The sequence below is a fragment of the Tamandua tetradactyla genome, chromosome 20 (genome assembly GCF_023851605.1).
Source record: "Tamandua tetradactyla isolate mTamTet1 chromosome 20, mTamTet1.pri, whole genome shotgun sequence".
NCBI classification, from domain to species: domain Eukaryota; kingdom Metazoa; phylum Chordata; class Mammalia; order Pilosa; family Myrmecophagidae; genus Tamandua; species Tamandua tetradactyla.
The window spans coordinates 13,899,658-13,921,300 of NC_135346.1; the positions used below are offsets into that span (position 1 = coordinate 13,899,658).

General features: G+C 36.6%; 1 protein-coding gene across 6 annotated transcripts in view; it reads left to right on the forward strand.

Moving 5' to 3' along the window:
• Positions 1 to 21,643, forward strand: part of DDX46 (DEAD-box helicase 46) — a 97,854-nt gene that overhangs the window by 41,077 nt on the left and 35,134 nt on the right. The gene's annotated exons all lie outside the window — the stretch shown is intronic.

Here is a 21,643-nt window from a genome sequence, read left to right on the forward strand (position 1 = left end):
AAGCCCATAGCAGTTTTCTAACTTAGGTCTTTAAACTTACAAATAGTATTTGCTCATGTATAAAACTTCAATGATATAAAATTATCGAAACACATTAAATCGTGTTATTACTTTTTTTTAACAGGAAGAACAATGTGAGTTGTCAATATAGTATGGCTGTCTAAAAACACAAAAGTAAATAGGATCCTAGACTGCAGTAAGCAAAATAGGGGTTAGGTAAACATCCTGCTCAGCCTTGCCGTTTTATACATATATTTCCTGAAACTATACTACCTGTCAAATGACAGTATCTATTGTGTTTAGATTTAGGGGACCACATATAAGTGGGATATGAATGGTCTCAAAAGAGAATAATTTTTGAATTACTCTAATACTTGGATCATGTGAGAAACAGTTAAAGGAACAGGGAATATTTAGCTTGGGGTAGAGGGCTTGATTTCATCCTTTAACTCTTTGAAAGTCTGTCGTGTAAAAGAAATATTGAATTTATTCTTTTAATCCCATGAAATAGAATTTGTACCCAGTGGGGAGCTTATGGGAAGCCTGATGTGAGTGAGCTTGGTGTAAGGAAGGACTGGATGCACATTATTTGGGGATGAAACATGCTGTTTTGTATGAGGAGGGGGCGGGTATTATATATGAATATCCTTTTCATCAAGCAGAAGCCGAGGGTCCATATGTGGAGAGTAGAGAGAATTGAAGAATTAGATGGAAGTTGGAATTAAGGAGCTCTTTAACCTTTTCTAAACATGGGGAGTCTTAGCTTTTATGATGATGCTTAAGATAGATATAGTGATAATGCCTTATGTTGTTTAACATGCAGTAAGGAACAATACACACTAAAAAAATACTTATATAAATTATGAATATGGAATGTGCTGTGGAGCAGTAGGGTGTAATGGGGGTTTAAAACAGGACCCTGAGGAAAGAATCTGTTAGAGAAGCAAAGAGAGGGGTTAGGGTGGAAAGAATATTCTAGCCAAGAAAATATCATGTGTAGGGAGAAAGCCTGGTGGTAGAAAGTGAATCTATCTTTATTAAATACAAAAATTTATATAGAAGTTTATCCCTGAGACACACTATATTGAAATCAGGAGAAGTCAAGAGAAGACAAAACTCCACTGAGATATGTGTGTTGGGCAGAGGGCCTGGTTAATGACTTCTTCTCCCTAAGGCATAATTCAGAGTTTTGCAAACACACAGTCTCTGAGTTCTTGGACTTTCTGGTCATGCATGAATGTTTTGCCCTGTCAAATGCCAAAAACCTATTGTACTTAACCAGCTTTGTATTTCTCAAGTAGAAGAAAGTAGTAGTAGAGTGATCAAGAAAAAATGAATAAAAGAGAAATTTGACTAGAGTTCTAGATTGAGAGATTAAAAACTAAACAAAATAAAATGTATTTTTTTTTTTTTAACATGGGCAGGCACCGGGAATCGAACCCGGGTCCTTGGGCATGGCAGGCAAGCATTCTTACCTGCTGAGCCACCGTGGCCCGCCCAATAAAATGTAATTACATTAAAATTTGATTGTATCTTGGTTTAAAAACACCAGCTCTAAAACATTCTTCTGGGATAATTTAGAAAATTTGAGTAAAGTGTGTGTGTCAAATGATATTAGGGAATTGTTGTTAATTAAAGATTGTTGTTACTATATGAAGTAAATGACTTCTATTTAGTTTGAAATTGAAATAGTAAGTATACATTGTTATGTTCTTTGAATTTTCTTGTATTTCTCCAAGGGTGGTTCATGGCAGTTAGAACAAAGAGTAATGAAGTTTTTGTTTGTATACATTTTGCAAATTTGAAATGTACAATGATTGCATATCCTAGAAAGACTATATTGGTCAGTTACTCTTGAATAATATTTAGTTAGAGACAGTTTTCTCAGCAAATGTATTTTCATTTTATTTAAGTTTGTACTTTTTATTGTTCTTGTATTTTATTATCTCCCCAAATAACAAAGTGGAATATTCCTTCATTGAGGCATAAACATAGTAATAAAGACAATAATATAAATAATATAACTTAGAATAACAAATGTAAAAAATGTATAGGTCTTTAAAGCAAATATAATATATATATACGTGCTGGAATAAGTGAATTTGAGAGTACAACGAGTTTTCCTAAGCAGGTGACAAGAAATTTTTTTTTATTATTAATTAAAAAAAATTAACAAAACATTTAGAAATCATTCCATTCTACATGTACAATCAGTAATTCTTAATATCATCACATAGTTGCATATTCATCATTTCTTAATACATTTGCATCGATTTAGAAAAAGAAATAAAAAGACAACAGAATAAGAATTAAAACAATAATAGAGAGAAAAAAAAAACCTATACCTCACATGCAGCTTCATTCAATGTTTTAACATAATTGCATTACAATTAGGTAGTATTGTGCTGTCCATTTCTGAGTTTTTATATCCAGTCCTGTTGCACAGTCTGTATCCCTTCAGCTCCAATTACCAGTTCTCTTTTTTTTTTTTTAATTAACGGAAAAAAGAAATTAACCCAACATTTAGAAATCATACCATTCTACATATGCAATCAGTAATTCTTAACATCATCACATAGATGCATGATCATCGTTTCTTAGTACATTTGCATTGGTTTAGAAGAACTAGCAACACAACCGAAAAAGATATAGAATGTTAATATAGAGAAAAAAATAGAAGTAATAATAGTAAAAACAAAACAAAGCAAAACAAAAACCTATAGCTCAGATGCAGCTTCATTCAGTGTTTTAACATGATTACTTTACAATTAGGTATTATTGTGCTGTCCATTTTTGAGTTTTTGTATCTAGTCCTGTTGCACAGTCTGTATCCCTTCAGCTCCAGTTGCCCATTGTCTTACCCTGGAATATGTCATTGGTAACAGAGTCCAGCAGGAGGTAGAAACAGGACAAGAAAATTTTTAATAGGAAATATAATCAGTATCTGAATAATGAATTTTATTGGATCAGCCAACCATTTACCCCTAACCCACACTGGAATTTTAGTTATAAAATTTCACCAAATGGTTTCATAAAACCTTAGATGCTTTCTGTTCATCTTTAAAGTGGTCATAGGGACTTTCTAAAAAATCTATTAAGTTTTCCCAGAATGAGTTCAAAACAGAATTTTCTCTTGCTATGCGAAGTGTAAATCATCCTTTGGGTTAAGTGTGGATGCTCTTAATCCCTCATACATGAGGGATGAGGGAGAAATGCTGAATAATTATATTGATTACTGAAAATTTAAAGTGAGGAAAATTTATGTTTACTTAATGATTTCTGTGTGAGCTGTAATGCAGATTAAAAATTAGTGGGGCGGTGCGACGGTGGCTCAGTGGCAGAATTCTTAGCTGCCATGCGTGAGATCTGGATTTGATTTCTGGTGCCTGCCCATGTAAAAGAAAAAAAAAGAAAATCGATGGGTAGGGGATCAGTGCCACGCAGTACTATTTGGATGTATAGCAAGAAAGGGCATCCCATATGTATCAAAGCTGGTGCTACTGAATACAAATCAGCACAATGGCATTTATCTACAGAGTAGCGAGACACCAGTATACCTCCAAGCATGATTCAATATTGAAGAAAATAGTGACAATTGGGGTTAAATTGTAGCCCCCAGTGTACATCTTTCAAAGTATACATGTATACTAAGTGTATCTGTTAAACAATGGCATTAGCAACAGGCACAGGATTCTCCTTTTCTTTCTTTTTAAAATAAAAACAAAGCTGTTGCAGTTTTATTAATATCAGGGAAAAGTAGATATCAGAACAAAGAAATCTACCAGGGATAAAACAGGGCATATCAGTGACAAAAAGGTCAATTCATGAACAATACATGAAAATAATAATATCTATACATGAAAATCTTAATATATATGCACCAAATAACAAGCAGAATATTAATGTCATGTCTGTGACATCCACCTCTTCTGCTGGTGGAATTGCCATACTCTGCTTGGACTCTAGCTTGCTACACTGCAATCAGGAAATTGTCCCTGATAGACAATAAACATGATTTGAGACTCACTTTATGAGTGTTTCTTTACCTAGTGCATAGTTTGTACCACCTGATGTCAAATGTCTGAGCACAGTTGTCCTAAATATTTTGTCCATTTTATTGTTGTTTTGTGAAGAGGATTTTTCAGTCATGCTTTCATTTCTGAATGGTTACTTCATTTTTTTCTTACTGCTGCCAAAGTTTACTTTGTAAAACATTAACACAATCTTTTTGCTTGCTTGCTGAAAGTTCGTTTAGTATGTTTCTATTTTCTTTTTTTTTCTTAACTTATGACCATTCTGTTCTACATATATAATCAGTAATTCACAATATCATCATATAGTTCCATATTCTTCATCAGGATCATTTCTTAGAACATTTGTATCAATTCAGAAAAAGAAAAAAAAACGACAGAAAAAAAATTGCTTATTTTTTCTTTTGGCTTTAAGATGAATTATGTTGAGTTTGACATCCAAAGCTCTGTAGGATCTTTTTTTAATCTGCCTTGCCAATTTTATTCCTATTTCTCTCTTTTTTTTTAAACTTTTATATTAATTAAAAAAAATTAACAAACAAAACATTAAGATATCATTCCATTCTACATATACAATCAGTAATTCTTAATATCATCACATAGTTGCATATTCATCATTTCTTAGAACATTTGCATCGATTTAGAAAAAGAAAAAGGCAACAGAAAAAGAAATAAAACGATAACAGAGAAAAAAAAAGGTTATACATACCATACCCCTTACCCCTCGCTTTCATTTACCACTAGCATTTCAAACTAAATTTATTTTAACATTTGTTCCCCTATTATTTATCTTTATTCCATATGTTCTAGTCTTCTGTTGATATAGTAGCTAAAAGGAGCATCAGACATAAGGTTTTCACATACACAGAGTCTCATTGTAAAAGCTTTATCATTGTTCAATCATCATCAAGAAACATGGCTACTAGAACACAGCTCTACATTTTCAGGCAGTTCCCTCCAGCCACTCTGCTACATCTTGAACAACAAGGTGATATCTACTTAATGCATAAGAATAACCTCCAGGATAACCTCTCAACTCTGTTTGGAATCTCTCAGCCATTGACACTTAGTCTCATTTCACTCTTCCCCCTTTGGTCGAGAAGGTTCTCTCAATCCTTTGATGTTAATTCTCAGCTCATTCTAGGGTTTTTCTCAATCCCTTGATGCTGAGTCTCAGCTTATTCCAGGATCTCTGTCCCACGTTGCCAGGAAGGTCCACACCCCTGGGAGTCATGTCCCATGCAGAGAGGGGGAGGGTGGTGAGACTGCTCATCATGTTGGCTGGAGAGAGAGGCCACATCTGAGCAACAAAAGAGGCTCTCTTGGGGGTGACTGTTAGACCTAATTTTAAGTAGACTTAACCTATCCTTTGTGGGGTTAAGTTTCATGTGAACAAACCCCAAGACTGGGGGCTCAGCCTATAGTTTTGGTTGTCCACATTGCTTGTGAGAATATCAAGAATTCAACTTGGGGAAGTTGAATTTCTCCCCACTCTCACCATTCCCTGAAGGGGGCTTGCAAATACTTTTCCAGTCACTGATTAAATCACTCTGGGATTCATCAGGGCATCACTCTGGCCAAACCAACAAAATCTCATGTCCTACCTGAGATTCCAAGTACTTATGACATTCAATCAAACTATCTAAGTGAGTTGTATTAGGAAATGCTCTAGTCAAAATATAAATTTTGTAACAAAGATTTTTTGCTCTAGTCTCACACATAAGGTGACATTTTAAAGTATTAATTATCATCTATTTTCAGCACCCTGCAATAATGACATTCCTTTGTTCTTCCTCATGCAAAAACATTTTTAAAATTTGTGCATTGTACATATCACTATTATTATACACTCCAGGCATTCCTAGATTATACCATCTCGATCTTGACCATCTATCTTTCTTTCCGATTTCATTTATGTCCCCAGCCCTCCTCCCTCTATCATTCTCACATGAAACTTCATTCAGTGTTTTAATGTAATTACATTACGGTTAGGTAGTATTGTGCTGTCCATTTCTGAGTTTTTATATTCAGTCCTGTTGCACAATCTGTATCCCTTCAGCTCCAGTTACCCAATATCTCACCCTATTACTATCTCCTGATCGTCTCTGTTACCAAGGAAATATTCCAAGTTTATTCACTAATGTCAGTTCATATCAGTGAGACCATACAGTATTTGTCCTTTTGTTTCTGGCTAATCACACTCAGCATAATGTCCTTAAGGTCCATTCATGTTGTTACGTACTTCATAACTTTATTCTGTCTTACAGCTGCATAATATTCCATCTTATGTAAATACCACAGTTTGTTTAGCCACAAGTCTGTTGATGGACATTTTGGCTGTTTCCATCTCTTGGTAATTGTTAATAATGCTGCTATAAACATTGGTGTGTAAATGTCCATTTGTGTCCTTGGCCTTGTGTCCTTTGAGTAGAGACAGCATGTAGATGGGTCCTGTTTTTTAATCCATTTTGCCAGACTATGTCTTTTGATTGGTGAGTTTAATCCATTAACATTCAGTGTTATTACTGCATGGGTAGTACTTTCTTCTACTATTTTGCCTTCTGGATTTTATATGTCATATCTAATTTTCCTTCTTTTTACCTTTACTCATAGTCTTCCTTTCTACACTCTTCTCCACACCTCTCTCTTGTGTCTTCGTATCTGTCTTTAGTGTTCCCTTCAGTATTTCTTGCAGAGCTGGTCTCTTGGTCACAAATTCTCTCAGTGATTTTTTGTCTGAAAATGTTTTAATTTCTCCTTCATTTTTGAAGGACAGTTTTGCTGGATATAGAATTCTTGGTTGGCAGTTTTTCTCTTTTAATAATTTAAATATATTATCCCACTGTCTTCTCATCTCCATGGTTTCTGCTGAGAGATGTGCGCATAGTCTTATTGGGCTTCCCTTGTATGTGATGGATTGCTTTTCTCTTGCTGCTTGCAAGATCCTCTCTTTCTCTTTGACCTCTGACATTCTGATTATTAAATATCTTGGAGTATGTCTATTTGGACCTATTCTATTTGGGGTACGCCGCACTTCTTGGATCTGTAATTTTAAGTCTTTCATAAGAGTTGGGAAATTTTCAGTAATAATTTCCTCCATTAGTTTTTCTCCTCCTTTTCCCTTCTCTTCTCCTTCTGGGACACCCACAACACGTATATTCGTGCGCTTCATGTTGTCTTTCAATTCCCTGAGTCCCTGCTCATATTTTTCCAATTTTTTTCCTATAGTTTCTGTTTCTTGTCGGATTTCAGATGTCCCGTCCTCCAGTTTTGAAATCCTATGTTCTGTCTCTCGAAATCTACCATTGTAGGTTTCCATAGTTTTTTTCATCTCTTCTACTGTGTCATTCATTCCCATAAGTTCTGTGATTTGTTTTTTCAGACTTTCAGTTTCTTCTTTTTGTTCTTTCCTTGCCTTCTTTATATCCTCCCTCAATTCATTGATTTGGTTTTTGATGAAGTTTTCCATGTCTGTTCGTACATTCTGAATTAATTGTTTCAGCTCCTGTATGTCTTTTGAGTTGTTGGTTTGTTCCTTTGACTGGGCCATATCTTCAGTTTTCCTTGTGTTATTTGTTATTTTTTTGCTGGTGTCTAGGCATTTAATTACCTTAATTAGTTTATTCTGGAGATTGCTTTCACATCTTTTATCTAGGGTTTTCTTACTGAATGAATTTGTTGTCTGTCCTTTGACATTCCGTTCAGCTTTATCTGGACCTCTAGCTTAGGTTTTGTTTAACAGAGGAGAATTTTTCAGTTCTTGTTTTCTTGTTTCTTGCCCTGCTTGTGTGGTGCCTTTCCCCCACACACGCTTAGGAGGGTCTACTTAGATATTATAGACCCCAGTCAGATTTTCTCAGACCAAACTGGCCTCCTATCAGGAGGAAAGAGTCACCTGCATCGGTTTTCCCTGAGGGTGAGACCCAGCAGGTTGAAAGACTTTCCTGTGAAGTCTCTGGACTCTGTTTTTCTTATCCTGCCCTGTGTGTGGCGCTTGTCTGACTGCAGGTCCCACCAGCATAAGATGATGCGGTACCTTTAACTTTGGCAGACTCTCCCTGCTGGGGGCATGGTGGAGACAGGAGAGGTTGTAGGCTGGTTTTAATGGGTTCAAATTACCAAGCCCTGGTGTCTGAATTCCTTAATGGAGGTATTCCACCTGGGTGGGGGTTCACGCCTCCCCTGGGGAAGGCACAGGCTCCAGATAGGCCCCAAAAGAGCTCACTTCTGTCTATGCCTGGGGCAGTTGCAGCCTGAAAAGTCCTGCCACTGTATCCAGAGGCAGTCAAGCCTTTGTAGATACACAGCCACAAAAGCCTCTGTTTCCTTCTTTTTATTTTCCCCTTTTTCTGTCAGTCCTGCCCCCTTGTCACCGGGGCAAAAATGAGCAGCCTCAGCTTTGATCAGATTCACCTAAGCTGGGGGCCTATTTTTAGTAGTCAGAATTTGTTAATTAGTTCCACAATTGGCGTTTGATTGTGCCCAGTCCCTGCTGCTGGTAAAGTCCTTTCTTTTCTCCTCTGGGAAGCAGCCTATGGGAGAGGGGCGCTGGCCGCCGCAGGTTTGGTAACTCACGGTTCTGGAGGGTGCTCGCAGCTGGTCCAGCTGGTCCAGACTGGGGTACGCTGTGTGTCCGGTCACTATCATGGCTCTGGGAGCTGTTCTGTACTGTTTCTGGTTATTTAGTAGTTGTTCTGGAGGACAAACTAAAATGTGCACGTTGTTAAGCTGCCATCTTGACCCGGAAGTCTTCCCCATTTCTCTTTTGTACTTGACTTTTCTACACGTCTACCCACACTACTTTGTAACTTCCCAAAACGGTATAACAAAATAGCTTGTGTTCTCCTTTACAATCTTAATTTAATATATTCTGTTGCCATGTTAGGCCATGCTTCGCACAGAATTTAGGCTATACCCTATATTCTGAATTGTGTGTAATTCTCTCACCTGTGCCCTGCCTTTAGTGACTTGGAGTCTCGATCTTTCTTTGCTTGGTATGTTAGTTTCATTCTTCTCTGTAGGTTCACATCATATTCATCTTTCAGAATATAATCCAAACATCATTTCCTCTTCAAAACCTTCCCTGGTGCTCCAAAAAAAAGGGTCTCTTCTCTTTGAAATGTCTTCTTGTTTGGAAGTACAGGTAAGATTCCTAACAACTGCTACCAATCTGAAGAAAAAACACAAGTAGAAGGAAATAGAATGACAAAGGTTTTATCTAAGTTATAGAAGAGAGCTGATGCATTCGAATGAAGCCTGACTAAAATCAGGAAGTTTATATAAAATAGTTATAGTGTAACTGGTGGCGATTGGCAGTGGTGCCAGCTGAACCCTGATCCAGGTTTGTAAGTCTCAAAACTAAAAGACTTTAGAGATGAGAGGGCTACTTGGAATAAGTAAAGTTTATTAAAGAGAGAAGTTTATTAAAAAGAGAGTATACACGTTAAAAAGGTTAATGTGGATGTGCCCAAGGGAGGGACATGCACTGAGTGGATTGAGTTTAGCTCACTTTGTAGGAAGTCTTGTAGGTAGCAGCACTTTTCTTGTAAGAAGGGGCAAGTTCCCCTTGTGGTGCAGTGCCTGCATCTAAGGCTTGTCTTTTTTGGAGCATCACCACTGGTAGGGATTCTGTTTGGGTCCGAAGGAGGCCTAGATTTTGTGCAGTGGATTCTACACTATGTGTGAGCTCTAAGAAAAGGTTTTTATGAAGTTGGTAGCTGGCAATAAGTCCTCCTACACTGAGTCCAGTGGCTACGAGTATGGTGCCTAGTAAATGAGGGATTAGGAGAGGTAATGTTTGGTTGGAGAACACCGTAAAAGTGGGGAGAGGAACTGGGTTAGAAATAGAATAATTCTGGGCTAGTGTAGGCTAAAGAGCAAAAGCCAGCCCAATTGCTGGGTAAAGTTAAGTATTACTTCTGCAGAGAAAGAATAATCCTTTCTCTGGCTTGATGACATCAAAGTATCGAGTAGCTAGCTGCCTACAGATTGAAGTAATACAGGTGACTGGTTGCCCAGAACTGATTTAGGTTACTCCACAGGTATTTTTTCATTTATCTGCCTCAGGAGTGTAAAGGCATATTTAGGAAAAACTCATTTGAATGGTATTTATAGGTGTCAGAAAAAGTGATGGTGCTTCTGGGTGTTCATAAAAATGAATGACAGCTGATTTTTTATTTTGCCAGGTCATATTCATGAAGGGGCTTATTACTTTGGGGTCTGCTTTACAGCACTCTACCTGTTGAGTAGTAGTTTTTAGGAAAAATTGGGCCTTGGCCTGTTTTGGCAGAATTGGGTTCCATCCTGACGGTGAATTAAGGATTAGTCTAAGAAAATCGCTGCTGCTTCATCTAACTTAGAAGTGAGGAAATAGTTGGGGATGTTGTAGAAAGCAGGGCATCCTGCTCTGGAATTTCCTTGGGTGTGGCATTTGGGACTTGTGGCTGTTAGCTCAAGGTTCCATGTCTGTGTGTTTGGGTTGATGTAGATTATGAATTTTGTACAGTTTAGATGGTATTTCTCCCAAGTGTGGACACTTGGTGGAGTTTGACTTTATGCAAAAAGGGCAAGTAGTGGTAGGAGGTGGTGTTATTTTGGAGCATATAGAACCTGTAATAGAAGGTGTAGGTTGATGAGCTTTAAATTGGTCTAAAAGGTAGGAGAGTGCTCCCAGGAAGGAATCTATAGGATCCCTTGGTAATCAGACCAATGTTCTGTGTGTTGCAGAGCCAGAGAAATGGAAAGCCTTGCAGCTCCTCAATATATACTGTTGGCTGGCCAAACTATAGTAGATTTAAAATTTTTAGGACACAGCCAACAACAGGAGAGATTGAGGTGATGGGTGGTGTAATTTAAGAGGTTTTTTAGGTGATGTTTAGATAGGATGTGAGGTGCTAGAAATAGTAGAGGACTAAAGAGAGATGGAGAGCTCCTTGTACTTAACTCTGCTTCTTTAGTAGGAGTTTTAATCCATCTGATGGTTGACAGCTGTAGTATTCTTTCAGGTTAGGAGGCGGCTCTGCTGGATCCTAAATGAGATCTTGACCCTGGACATTTGAATCCAGCTGGAGATTCCACTGACTTTAACTGCTAGTTGCATGCCTCACAACTTCATTCCTTCTAGAAGCTGCTCATTAGTCTGTTGTATGTTTATACCACAGTTCCCCTTCCATTCATCAGCTGTTGTACCCTTAGGCCACCTCCATCCATTGCAAACTGCTGCCATAAACACCAGTATGTAAATGTCTATACCTGTCCCTACTCTGTTCTTCCAGTTATATACCTAGCAGCGAGGTTGCAGGATCATAAGACAGCCCCACCCCTAGCCTCCTGTAGAACCACCACACTGCCTTCTGGAGGGGTTGTGCCTCTCAGCTTCCCTACCAACAGTGAATACGTACATCTCTTTCTCCACATTTTCTCTCTGTTAATTTTTAAAGAGTTTTATTCACACATCATACAATCCAACCTAAGTATATATGAAGATGTTTCCTTTTCTTCTGCAAAGGATCCATACCTCTCCCCTATATCCCCTGCTAGTTGACATTTGGTTTTGACACCATGCCTTTGTTACATTCAGTGAAAGCATATTACAGTGTTGCTGTTGACTATAGACCCTAGCTTGCATTGATTGTATTTTTTCCTGTGTGCCATTCCATTTTCAACAATTAAAAATTAATAATAAAACAACATACAAACACACAAACATTCCATACATGGTATACAATCAGTGGCTCACAGTATGAGCACATAGTTGTCTATTCATTGCCGTGATCATTTTTTGAACATGTGCATCACTCCAGAAAAAGAAGTAAAAAAGAAAAAACTCACCACTCCCTTTCATTGACCACTAGTATTTCCATCTACCCAATTTATTTTAACCTTTGTTCCCCCTATTATTTGTTTATTTTTTATCCATGTTTTTTACTCATCTGTCCATACCTTGGTTAAAAAGAGCATCATGCACAAGATTTTCAAAAATCACACAGTTACATTGTAAAAGCTATATCATTATACAGTACTCTTCAAGAAACAAGGCTATTATTGGAAAACAGCTCACAGTTGAGGTACTTCCCTCCAGCCACTCCAATACACCATAAACTAAAAAGGGGATATCTATGTAATGCATAAGAATAACTCCAGGATAACCTCTCGACTCTGTTTTAAATCTTTCAGCCACTGAAACTTTATTTTGTCTGATTTCTCTCTCATCCCAGGATTTCTGTCCCACATTGCCAGGGAGGTTTACACCCCTGGGAGTCATGTCCCACATAGAGGGGGAGGGTAGTGAGTTCACTTGTTGTGTTGGCTTAGAGAGAGAGAGGCCCCATCTGAGCAACAAAAGAGGTTCTCTGGGGGTGACTCTTAGGCCTAATTTTAAGTAAGCTTAATTTATCTTTTGCAGGAATAAGTTTCATAGGGGCAACCCCCAGGATTGAGGGCTCAGCCTCTTGATTTGGTTGTCCCCATTGCTTGTTAGAATATCTGAAGTTTTCCAAATGGGGAATTTGAATTTTGCCCCTTTTTTCCCTGGTCCCCCAAAAGGACTTTGCACATTATTTTATTCACTGTCCAACTCTCTCTGGGATTTTATTGGGATATCACACTAACCTGTACAGAACAACAAAATCTCATGCCTGTTGAGAATTCCATATACGTATGGTGTTAACTAAACTGACCATACAAGTTAAATTAGGAAATGCACTACCCAAAAATAAAAATTTTGCACCAAATAAACATCTCTCCTTTTAGTCTCACACAGAAATTGAAGTTTTAAAACATGGATGATATCCTTTATCCAGTCTTCTGATATACCCAGATGAGCTTCATTCATGTCCCTACTTGATGTCTACTTTTTCAACCTTTCAACCAGTACCTGTATGGGGTAGTGCAGACTTTCATATCTTTAGAGCTCTAACTCTGAGTCTCAGGTGAGCTCCAACTCACCTTAGTAAGTCTCAGGTGTCAAAATGTTGACATTCATTTGTTCTCCCCCATGCAAAAACGTTTTTATATTTGTGCATTTTATTACCATCATTGTCCACTCTAGGCATTCCTAAGTTACACTGTTTCAGTCTATCCTCTGTCTTTGGTTCTGTTATCATACATCTCCCCAGCCCTTCTCCCTCAACCACATTCAGCACACTCAGCTTCATTCAGTGTACTTATACTTTTGTGCTACCATCAGATAGTATGGTGCTATCCATTTCTGAATTTTTATAGTCAATCCTGTTGAACATTCTGTATTCCTTCAGAACCAAATGTCCAATCTCTACCCTCTATCACCTGATAACCTGTGTTTTTAACTTTAACTCTCAAAAGTTCACTCATTAATGTTAGTTCATATTAATGAGACCATATAGCATTTATCCTTTTATTTCTGGCTAATTGCACTCAGCACAGTGGCCTCAAGGGTCATCCACATTGTAACTTGTTTCGTGACTTTATTCTGTTTTACAGCTATGTAATATTCCATTGTGTATTTATACCATAGCTTGCTTAACCACTTATCTGTTAATGAACTGTTTCCATCTCTTGCTCCTATTAACATCAGTGTGAAAATGCCCATCTCCTTTTTTGCATTCAAGTTTGTACTGGCTGTTAGGTAGAAAGGTACTCATGAAAATTTTTGAATTGTATGACAGAATTGTTTTATCATTATACTGATCAGCTCAGAAAAGCCCGAGGATTTCTCTGTTTTTGTTTGAAAATATCTAAGTGTTACCATTTTAGTTTGTAAGCTGCCAGAATGCAATATACCAGGAATGGTATGGCTTTTAAAAATGGAATTTTTTTAGTTGCAAGTTTACAGTGTAAGGCTGTGAAAATGTCCAGATTAAGGTATCCAGAGAAAGATACCTTAACTCCATAGAAAGGAACTCCAAACTCCAAACTTCACTCCAGTGAAGTTGGGGTTTCTCTCTCATCTGGGAGGGCACATGGTGACATCTGCTAGCTTTCTCTCATTTCATAAGGCTTCCCTGGGGGCATTTTCCTTATGCATCTCTGAAGGTCTCTGGCTGTGTGACCTCTGTTGACTGTGAGCTTCTTCCAAAATGATTCTCTCTTAAAGGGTTCCAGTAAGCAACCCCACCTTTAATGGGTAGAGACGCATCTCATGGAAACCGTCTAATCAAAAGTTACCACCAACAATTGAGTGGGTCACATCTCCATGGAAACAAAAAAGATCCCACCCAGCCTTGACTCAGGAAAGGCTCATGGTGCCTGAAACACCTCTGTTAGCTGGGAAGGCATGTAGCTGTGTCTGCTGCTGGTACATTAGCTTCTGGTTTCAAACAGCTTCCCAAGGGGCGTTTTCTTTCTGCATCTCCAAACCTCTCTGTTTGTCTCAGCTCTCTCAGCTCCTGGAGTCTCCTGGGGCTTCAGCATTTCCAAAGATCTGTGTCTGAGTTGCATCTGAGGTTTCACCCGAATGCTTCCCCTTTTAAAGGACTCCAGTAAACTAGTCAAGACCCACTTTGAATGGGCAGGATCACATCTAATCAAAAGTTCACACCCGCAATTGGGTCCACCATATTTCCATAGAAGTAATCTAATCAGAAGGTCACAGCCACATCTCCCTAGAAACAACTAATCAAGAGAGTCCACCCTAAACAATACCCCTAGCCCCACAAGATCAGGACTGAAAGCACATGGTTTTTCTGTGGTACATAACAGTTTTAAACCAGTACAGAATCCATTTGTTCCTGTATGTGAAATTAGAGTCTTTGAGCCTTGTAAAAATTAAAAATTCTTTTTTTAATAAGTTAGAAATAAAAAGTAAGAGAAGAAATTTATTGAATATGGAAATTGATCTTTAGTTCGAGTTAACCATCATGGCATTGGATATATATAATTTGGTGAAAGTGTGTAAATAATATTCCTTTTAGTTATGTGAAATAATTATTTACATGTTTAATTTTATTATTAAGAAGTTATGAGTCTTTTAATTGACCTAAAATTTTATTGTTCATACTAACAAATGGAAGAGAGGTGAAGGTGAAGATTCTAAAGTAATACCCTCTGGGTTTTCACTTTCCTAAAATACTCTTCACATAGTAAAGTGAAACCATAAATAAACTTATAAATATACACTCCAAAGTGTATATTTACACTTTGTAATATACAAAGTGTAATATATACAAAGTGTATATATACTCCACTATACTTCTGTTTAGATTAGATTATGAGACACCTCTCTGCATCTCTAAATCATTTCTGTTCAGCCTGCCAGTGAAGAGTTTGGTGTATATCAGACTATTCAATAACTTGGCTGCCACTTAAGGAAATTAAGGTGTTGAAAAAGAGTTTTTTTTTTTTTAACATGTTTGAATCATGTAGAACTTTATATCAAAGGAAGGAGTGTTTGGGCAATTAATTATAGTAAGGACTACTCTCTCCAAGTTCAGAGTATGACCTAGTCTAGGATTATTTTATCAACATGTATCAATACCACAGAAATCCTATTTGCGATAAAAAAAGTTAGGGTGGTGATATCTACGCTGATGAGTAAGTAAATCATCAGTCATCTAGCAAATTATTTTCTTGAAGGTAAAGAGAAGCATTATATGTGGTCTAAAGAAGCATAAGAAAAAAACATTAGGAACTTCAAAGGAACACGTGCCAGTTATCTAGAGTTTGACTCAATGAAAAGCGGAATGATTCCCAACTTTGCAACATAAGAGACTGATTGGACTATTTAGTTTTAGCTTAGGAGTGTGAAAGGAGAGAGAAGGTAATCAGGATGTTTTTAACATGAAAAAGGTGATACAAAATGAAACTGCTTATATTAACATCTCATATTCATATAATATTAATAACAGCACATGTTCTAAGTTGTAATGAGAATATATATACTACCTTTAGGAACATAATGTTGAGTTTTTTTTTTTCTGGAATGCTGGCCTGACATTCAAAGATGGTAACTAATTGGAATTAAAACTTGGTCTGTCCTGTTGATCTACCAGTGAGAACATTACTAAAGAAACTCTTTTAATACAGTCACAGGGTAGGAGAAGTATTTTTTTTTTAGTGCAGTTTTACTGAGATATATTCACACACCATAAATTCATCCAATTTATATAATCAGTGGCTCATAGCATCATCACATGGTTGTATATTCACCACCACAATCAATTTTAGAACATTTTCATTACTCAAAAAAACAAGAAAACTTAAACCATCCCATATCCCTTATTACTTCTTAATAGAGAAATATTTTTTCTAAATGTGTTTTTCAAGGGTTTCCTGGTTCAACTATTAGGCTCTAAGGAGTGGCACATATAGGGGTATAACGGTAGGATCTGAATTGGACATATACATATCTACTTTGAATTTTTTAATAGAAATGTGTTATTAAAATGAGACTGTAGGGCGGGCCATGGTGGCTCAGCAGGCAAGGATGCTTGCCTGCCATGCCAGAGGACCTGGGTTTGATTCCCGGTGCCTGCCCATGTTAAAAAAAACCCAAAAAACCAAGAAAACAAAATGAGACTGTATTTTAACTAGGTATCCTAATCTTAGAGTGTTTTCACTATTCTGGCTTAAAGAACTAAAACTGTTTTAGTGCATGGTTAGAGGAGGAAATCTAAATCAAATACGAATGTGAAAGGAAATAGTTTTCTTAAAAGCCAGCAATTATTCTGAAGCATAGAAAGGATTTTGTTTACTATTTACACTAAATTATAAAAGACATTCTCTCTAAGTATCTCATTTGTTGGTAGAAAGTGATGGAAAGAGAAGAAGAAAAAGGAGTACTACTTTATTTAGGGTAGTCAAGAAAAGCCTTGCTGATAATGTGACATTTGAGCTGAGATCTGAGTAAATGATGGATTGAACCATGGGAGACATTTGGGAGAAAACTATTACAATCAAATAGCAAGTACGAAAGTCCTCATTTGAGAACTTGCTAGGTCAATGATCGAAACAGAGTGAAGGAGGGGAAAAGTAGGAAATGAGGGCAGAAAGAGGTATGTTTATTTATATGGTGTTGGTTGTGTGGTGAGCATCTAAGGCCTTGCACACCTTAAGTAGGAATTTAGATTTTATCCTGAATGAAATTAGATGCTGCTTGATGAGTTAGAGCAGAAAAATTCCTGATCTAATACTTTTTTACTTTTTTAGTTGATTCAGTTACACCTATACATAGGTTAAACAGTAACTCCTCCCTTCTCTTTGATCACTTAGCTGATTTTGATATTTATCTTCATGTCTCCTTAAGAACATGCTTTTATCTTTACTTTTCCATTTTTCTGTTTCAGGCATTATTTGTTGACTTCTCACAATGGGATATAATTTGTCTTTTCTTCCCCTTCTCCCATCTCTTTAATATACCATTGCTGTCTCTTCCCACTGGAGGTGCCATACTGTTTTAATTGGATAACTATTTAGTACTTCTAACAATATGACAATATAAATGTCATTCACATAGTGTTGAGAGGCTATTCTGGAGTCTACTCTTACATGAGCTTCAGCTAGATATTGCTGTTTATCATGGTTTATCAAATCCCAAGTAAAACCATTCCTTCCAACTCTAAAGAACACTTAGGACCCTATTTGAGATTCTACAAAGGTTCCATGTACTATGATTATGTTCCAGAAATCTATAACCTCCAGCTGGGTTCCTAGGCAAGATAAGGCCGGAAACCCAGAGGGGCCAACACCACGAACATCACCCAGTTCCATCCTCCTATCCCATATCATTGACAGCCCTTTCCAACATGAAAACGTTAGAATGGGCATAGTCCAAATACCGTTCAAGATTGGGAGAAAGATCAAAAGAGAAGGAGTTATAACAAAGGAGAAGGATTTAACAAATGAGTATTGCTGTTGAATCATTATATTGATATTTCTTTTAGTCTCCAGTGTCTTGGAGCCTAAAATTTTGGAACTGTAACCTTTGTCAAACTGTGAAATCTGTTCTAAAACTGCTAGTTACAGTGTACTCTGAAATTTATTGCTTTTTTTTTTTTGTATATATGTTACATAATACAATAAAAAAACTTTCATTCACAGCTGAGCAATATAATAAAGTATTTTTTCTTTCTTGCCTGGCTTCCTGTTTTTCTTAGAGTTAGTAATTATCTCCTTTTGTTTGCTGGTTGGATTTCTTATGTCTACATACTTAACATTAATTCGATATCAAACTCTTGTTATCTAAATGTCCTCTCAGATACTTGAGAAATATCAAGTTTTCTATCAATTTCATTTTAATGTTTAACAGTTACATAATAACTGTTTGAACAGTTATAGAACAAATTTCAAAGTTTATATCAGTGATACACAATATTTGTCCTTCTGTCTCTGACTTATTTCACTTAACATAATGTCCTCAAGAGTCATCGATGTTGTCACATGCTTCAGGACTTCATTCCTTCAATTTCATTTTCCCTATGGAGTTTTTCAGAGCTTCCTGACCTTTTCAGTCAGTGTTTCTTATTCTCTGTACTCAGGAATACACAGTACACTGAGGGTTCCCTTTGCTTCTTATCTGTGCTAGAATCCTCAAAGCTCTGTATCCTAAGAGTGAATCTTTTCTTAACAAATTAAAAAAATCTTTCCCTTCTCCTTGTCTAGGGTCAGCGTCCTTCAAATTGGTTTTCTGTTTGTTTTGGTGTCTTGTTTTTCAGAATAGAGGTTTTTTGTAAATTTCTGGCATCTGTAGCTATCTGCCTAAATTTGAGGGTTGGGAGAAAGGCAACCCAAAGAATGAATTCAAAACATTAAATATAGACAGTAGGTTTCCAGGATATTGAATGAGGCTAAAGAACGAGGAGCAGTAGCTTTAATATGTGCAGAAAGTTTAACTAGGTTGAACTTAAACATTTGAAAGTGGACAGAACTGATGGTAGCACATTATTGTGAGAATAATTAACAGTGCTGAATGATGTGTGAATCTGGTGGAAAGGAGAAGTTTTGAATCATGTATGTCACAAGAAGCAAAGTTGGAGATTAAAACATGGGAATGTATAAAATGGTAAATCTTGTGGTGGTCAGTGTCTGTCATTAACTATATAAATATTAAAAACTTCTCTCATGAACTAGAACAAATGTATGACACTATTACAAGAAGTTAATTATAGAGGGGTATATGGGAAAAAATGTACCTATTGCACCCTGTGGACATAATTAACGGTAATATTTTAATGCTCTTTCATCAACAGTAACAAATGTATTACATTAATACTATGGGCCAGTAATGGAGGAGTATAGGGGTCTGGAAGGATTTGGGTTTTCTTTTTTATTCTCTTTTCTGTAGTAATGAAGATATCCTAAAGTTGATCATGAGATGTACGCACATCTCTCTGATAATACTGTGAGCCAGTAATTGTATACTTCAGATGGTTTGCTTGGTGTGTGGATATATCTTAACAAAATTGCACTGAAGAAAATAATATAAAAAGAATACAGGAAACTTCAACATACTACCCATTACCCAGATATCCAGATTTACCAACTTTTAATATTTCGCCACATTTGTTATATTCTTCTGTCTACTAAAAATTTGATAATAGATTGCACCTATTGTGCACCAGTACCATTTAATACTTCTTAAATATACATGTTTAAGAAAATGTATTTCCTAAGAACAAGGATATTCATTTATGTACATATTAAATACAGTTGTCAAGTTCAAGAAATGTAATTTGATGTAAACCATACAGTCTATAGTCCACCTTTTTTGCACTTGTCCCAAAGTGTCCTTTTGGACATTTTCTCTATTATTAGATCCAGTCCAGGATGATGTATTATATTTAATTATTATTGTCTCTGTAGTCTCTCTCTGTCTCCTTTTAACATGTTTATTGTGAAATATAACATATACACAAGAAGGGAATAAATTTCAAAATGCATTTGAACAGTTATAAAACAAATTTCAAAGTTTGGTATGGGTAACAGTTCCGAAATTTCAGGTTTTTCCTTCTAGTTTTGCCAAGATACTTGAGACTAAAAAGAAATCTCAATATAATGATGCAGCAGCCATTCTCATTTGTTAAATCCTAACTTCACTATTATAACTGTTATAACTCTTCCTTTGATCCATCTTCCAGCCTTTAGGAATATTTGGCTTATGCCCATTCTAATTTTTTCATGTTGAAAAGGGTTGTCAGCAAATGAGATGGGGTATAGAATTGGTTGATGTTCTTGGAGAGAGTGGCACCTCTGGGTTTCAGGACTTATCTGGCCAAGGAACCCTCTGAAGGTTATAGGTTTCTGAACAGTAAACTTAGTGCATTCAACTTTTGTAGGATTTCAGATAGAGCACTAGGTGTTCTTTAGGGTTAACAGGAATGATATCGATGGTGGTTTTGTAAATTGTGGCAATTAGCAATATCTAGTTTAAGCTTGCATAAGATTAACCTCCAGAATAGCCTCTTGACTCTGTTTGAACTCTCTTAGCCACTGAAACCTTATTTTGTTACATTTCATTTCCTGCTTTTAGTCAGAATGCATTATTGATCCCAGGGTGGTGGGGATAGTCTCATCCCTGGAAGTCATGTCCCATGTTCCCAGGGAGATTTACATCCCTGGATGTCACTCCCATGTAGGGGATAGTTCCAGGGAACTACCAGGTTATACTCAAAGAGCATGACATCTCAGAGTTTAGAAATAACAGTTAAAACTCAAGAACAAATGTGACTGCTGTAATAGCATAATGTTTTTGAGGTTCATCTATATCTTAGTATGTATCAGTACTTCATTACTTTAATTGCTGAATGGTATTCCAAATTCTATGGTTATTTACCATATTTGGTTTATTTATTCAACAGTGAATTGACATTTAGATTATTTCTACTTTTTAGTTATTATGAGCAATGCTGCTGTGAAGATTTGCATATAGGTTTTTCTGTGGACTTAGGCTTTTATTTATCTTGAATAGATAGCAAGGAATCAAGTTATTGGATTATATGATAAGTTTACATTCAACTTTTTAAGAAATTGTCAAACTACTTTCCATAGTGGCTGTACCATTTGAAACTCCAATATAATTTTGATATCATAATCAGGCAAGTCATGTATGATAATGAAGAAACCCTAAAAATGTATTAGCGAAGGAAAATAGTAATACTTAAAATAGATAGTAAATTGTATTCAAGTGAATATTATCCTATTAAGATACAGGATTGCTTTAACTTTAAAAAGTCAAGAAACATATTCCACCTTATTTCCACAATAAAGAAGAAAGACCATACCATTATCTCAAATGATTCAGAAAAAGGATTTGATAAAATTTCACACTAAGACTGTGTGGAAACCTCTAGCTGATTAAAAAAAAAAAAAAACCTACCAAGAAAGCCTACACGTTATATAAGAATCTGCAAAGGTCCCATGCACTAGGGTAAACTTTCTAGAAACCTACAACCTCCAGATGGGTCCATGGACCAGATAAGTTCTGAAAGGCAGAGGGACCAGCCTCTCCAGAACATCAACTAGTTCCGTCCCCTTATTCCTTATTATCTACAGCCCCTTCCAGTGTGAGAAAGTTAGAACAGGCATAGCTCAAACACCCCTGAAGAGTGGGAGAAAGATCAAAGGTGGTGGTGGAGTCATACGGAGAAGGTAGAGTTAACAAATGGATATGATTGCTGAATCATTATATTGATTTCTTTTAG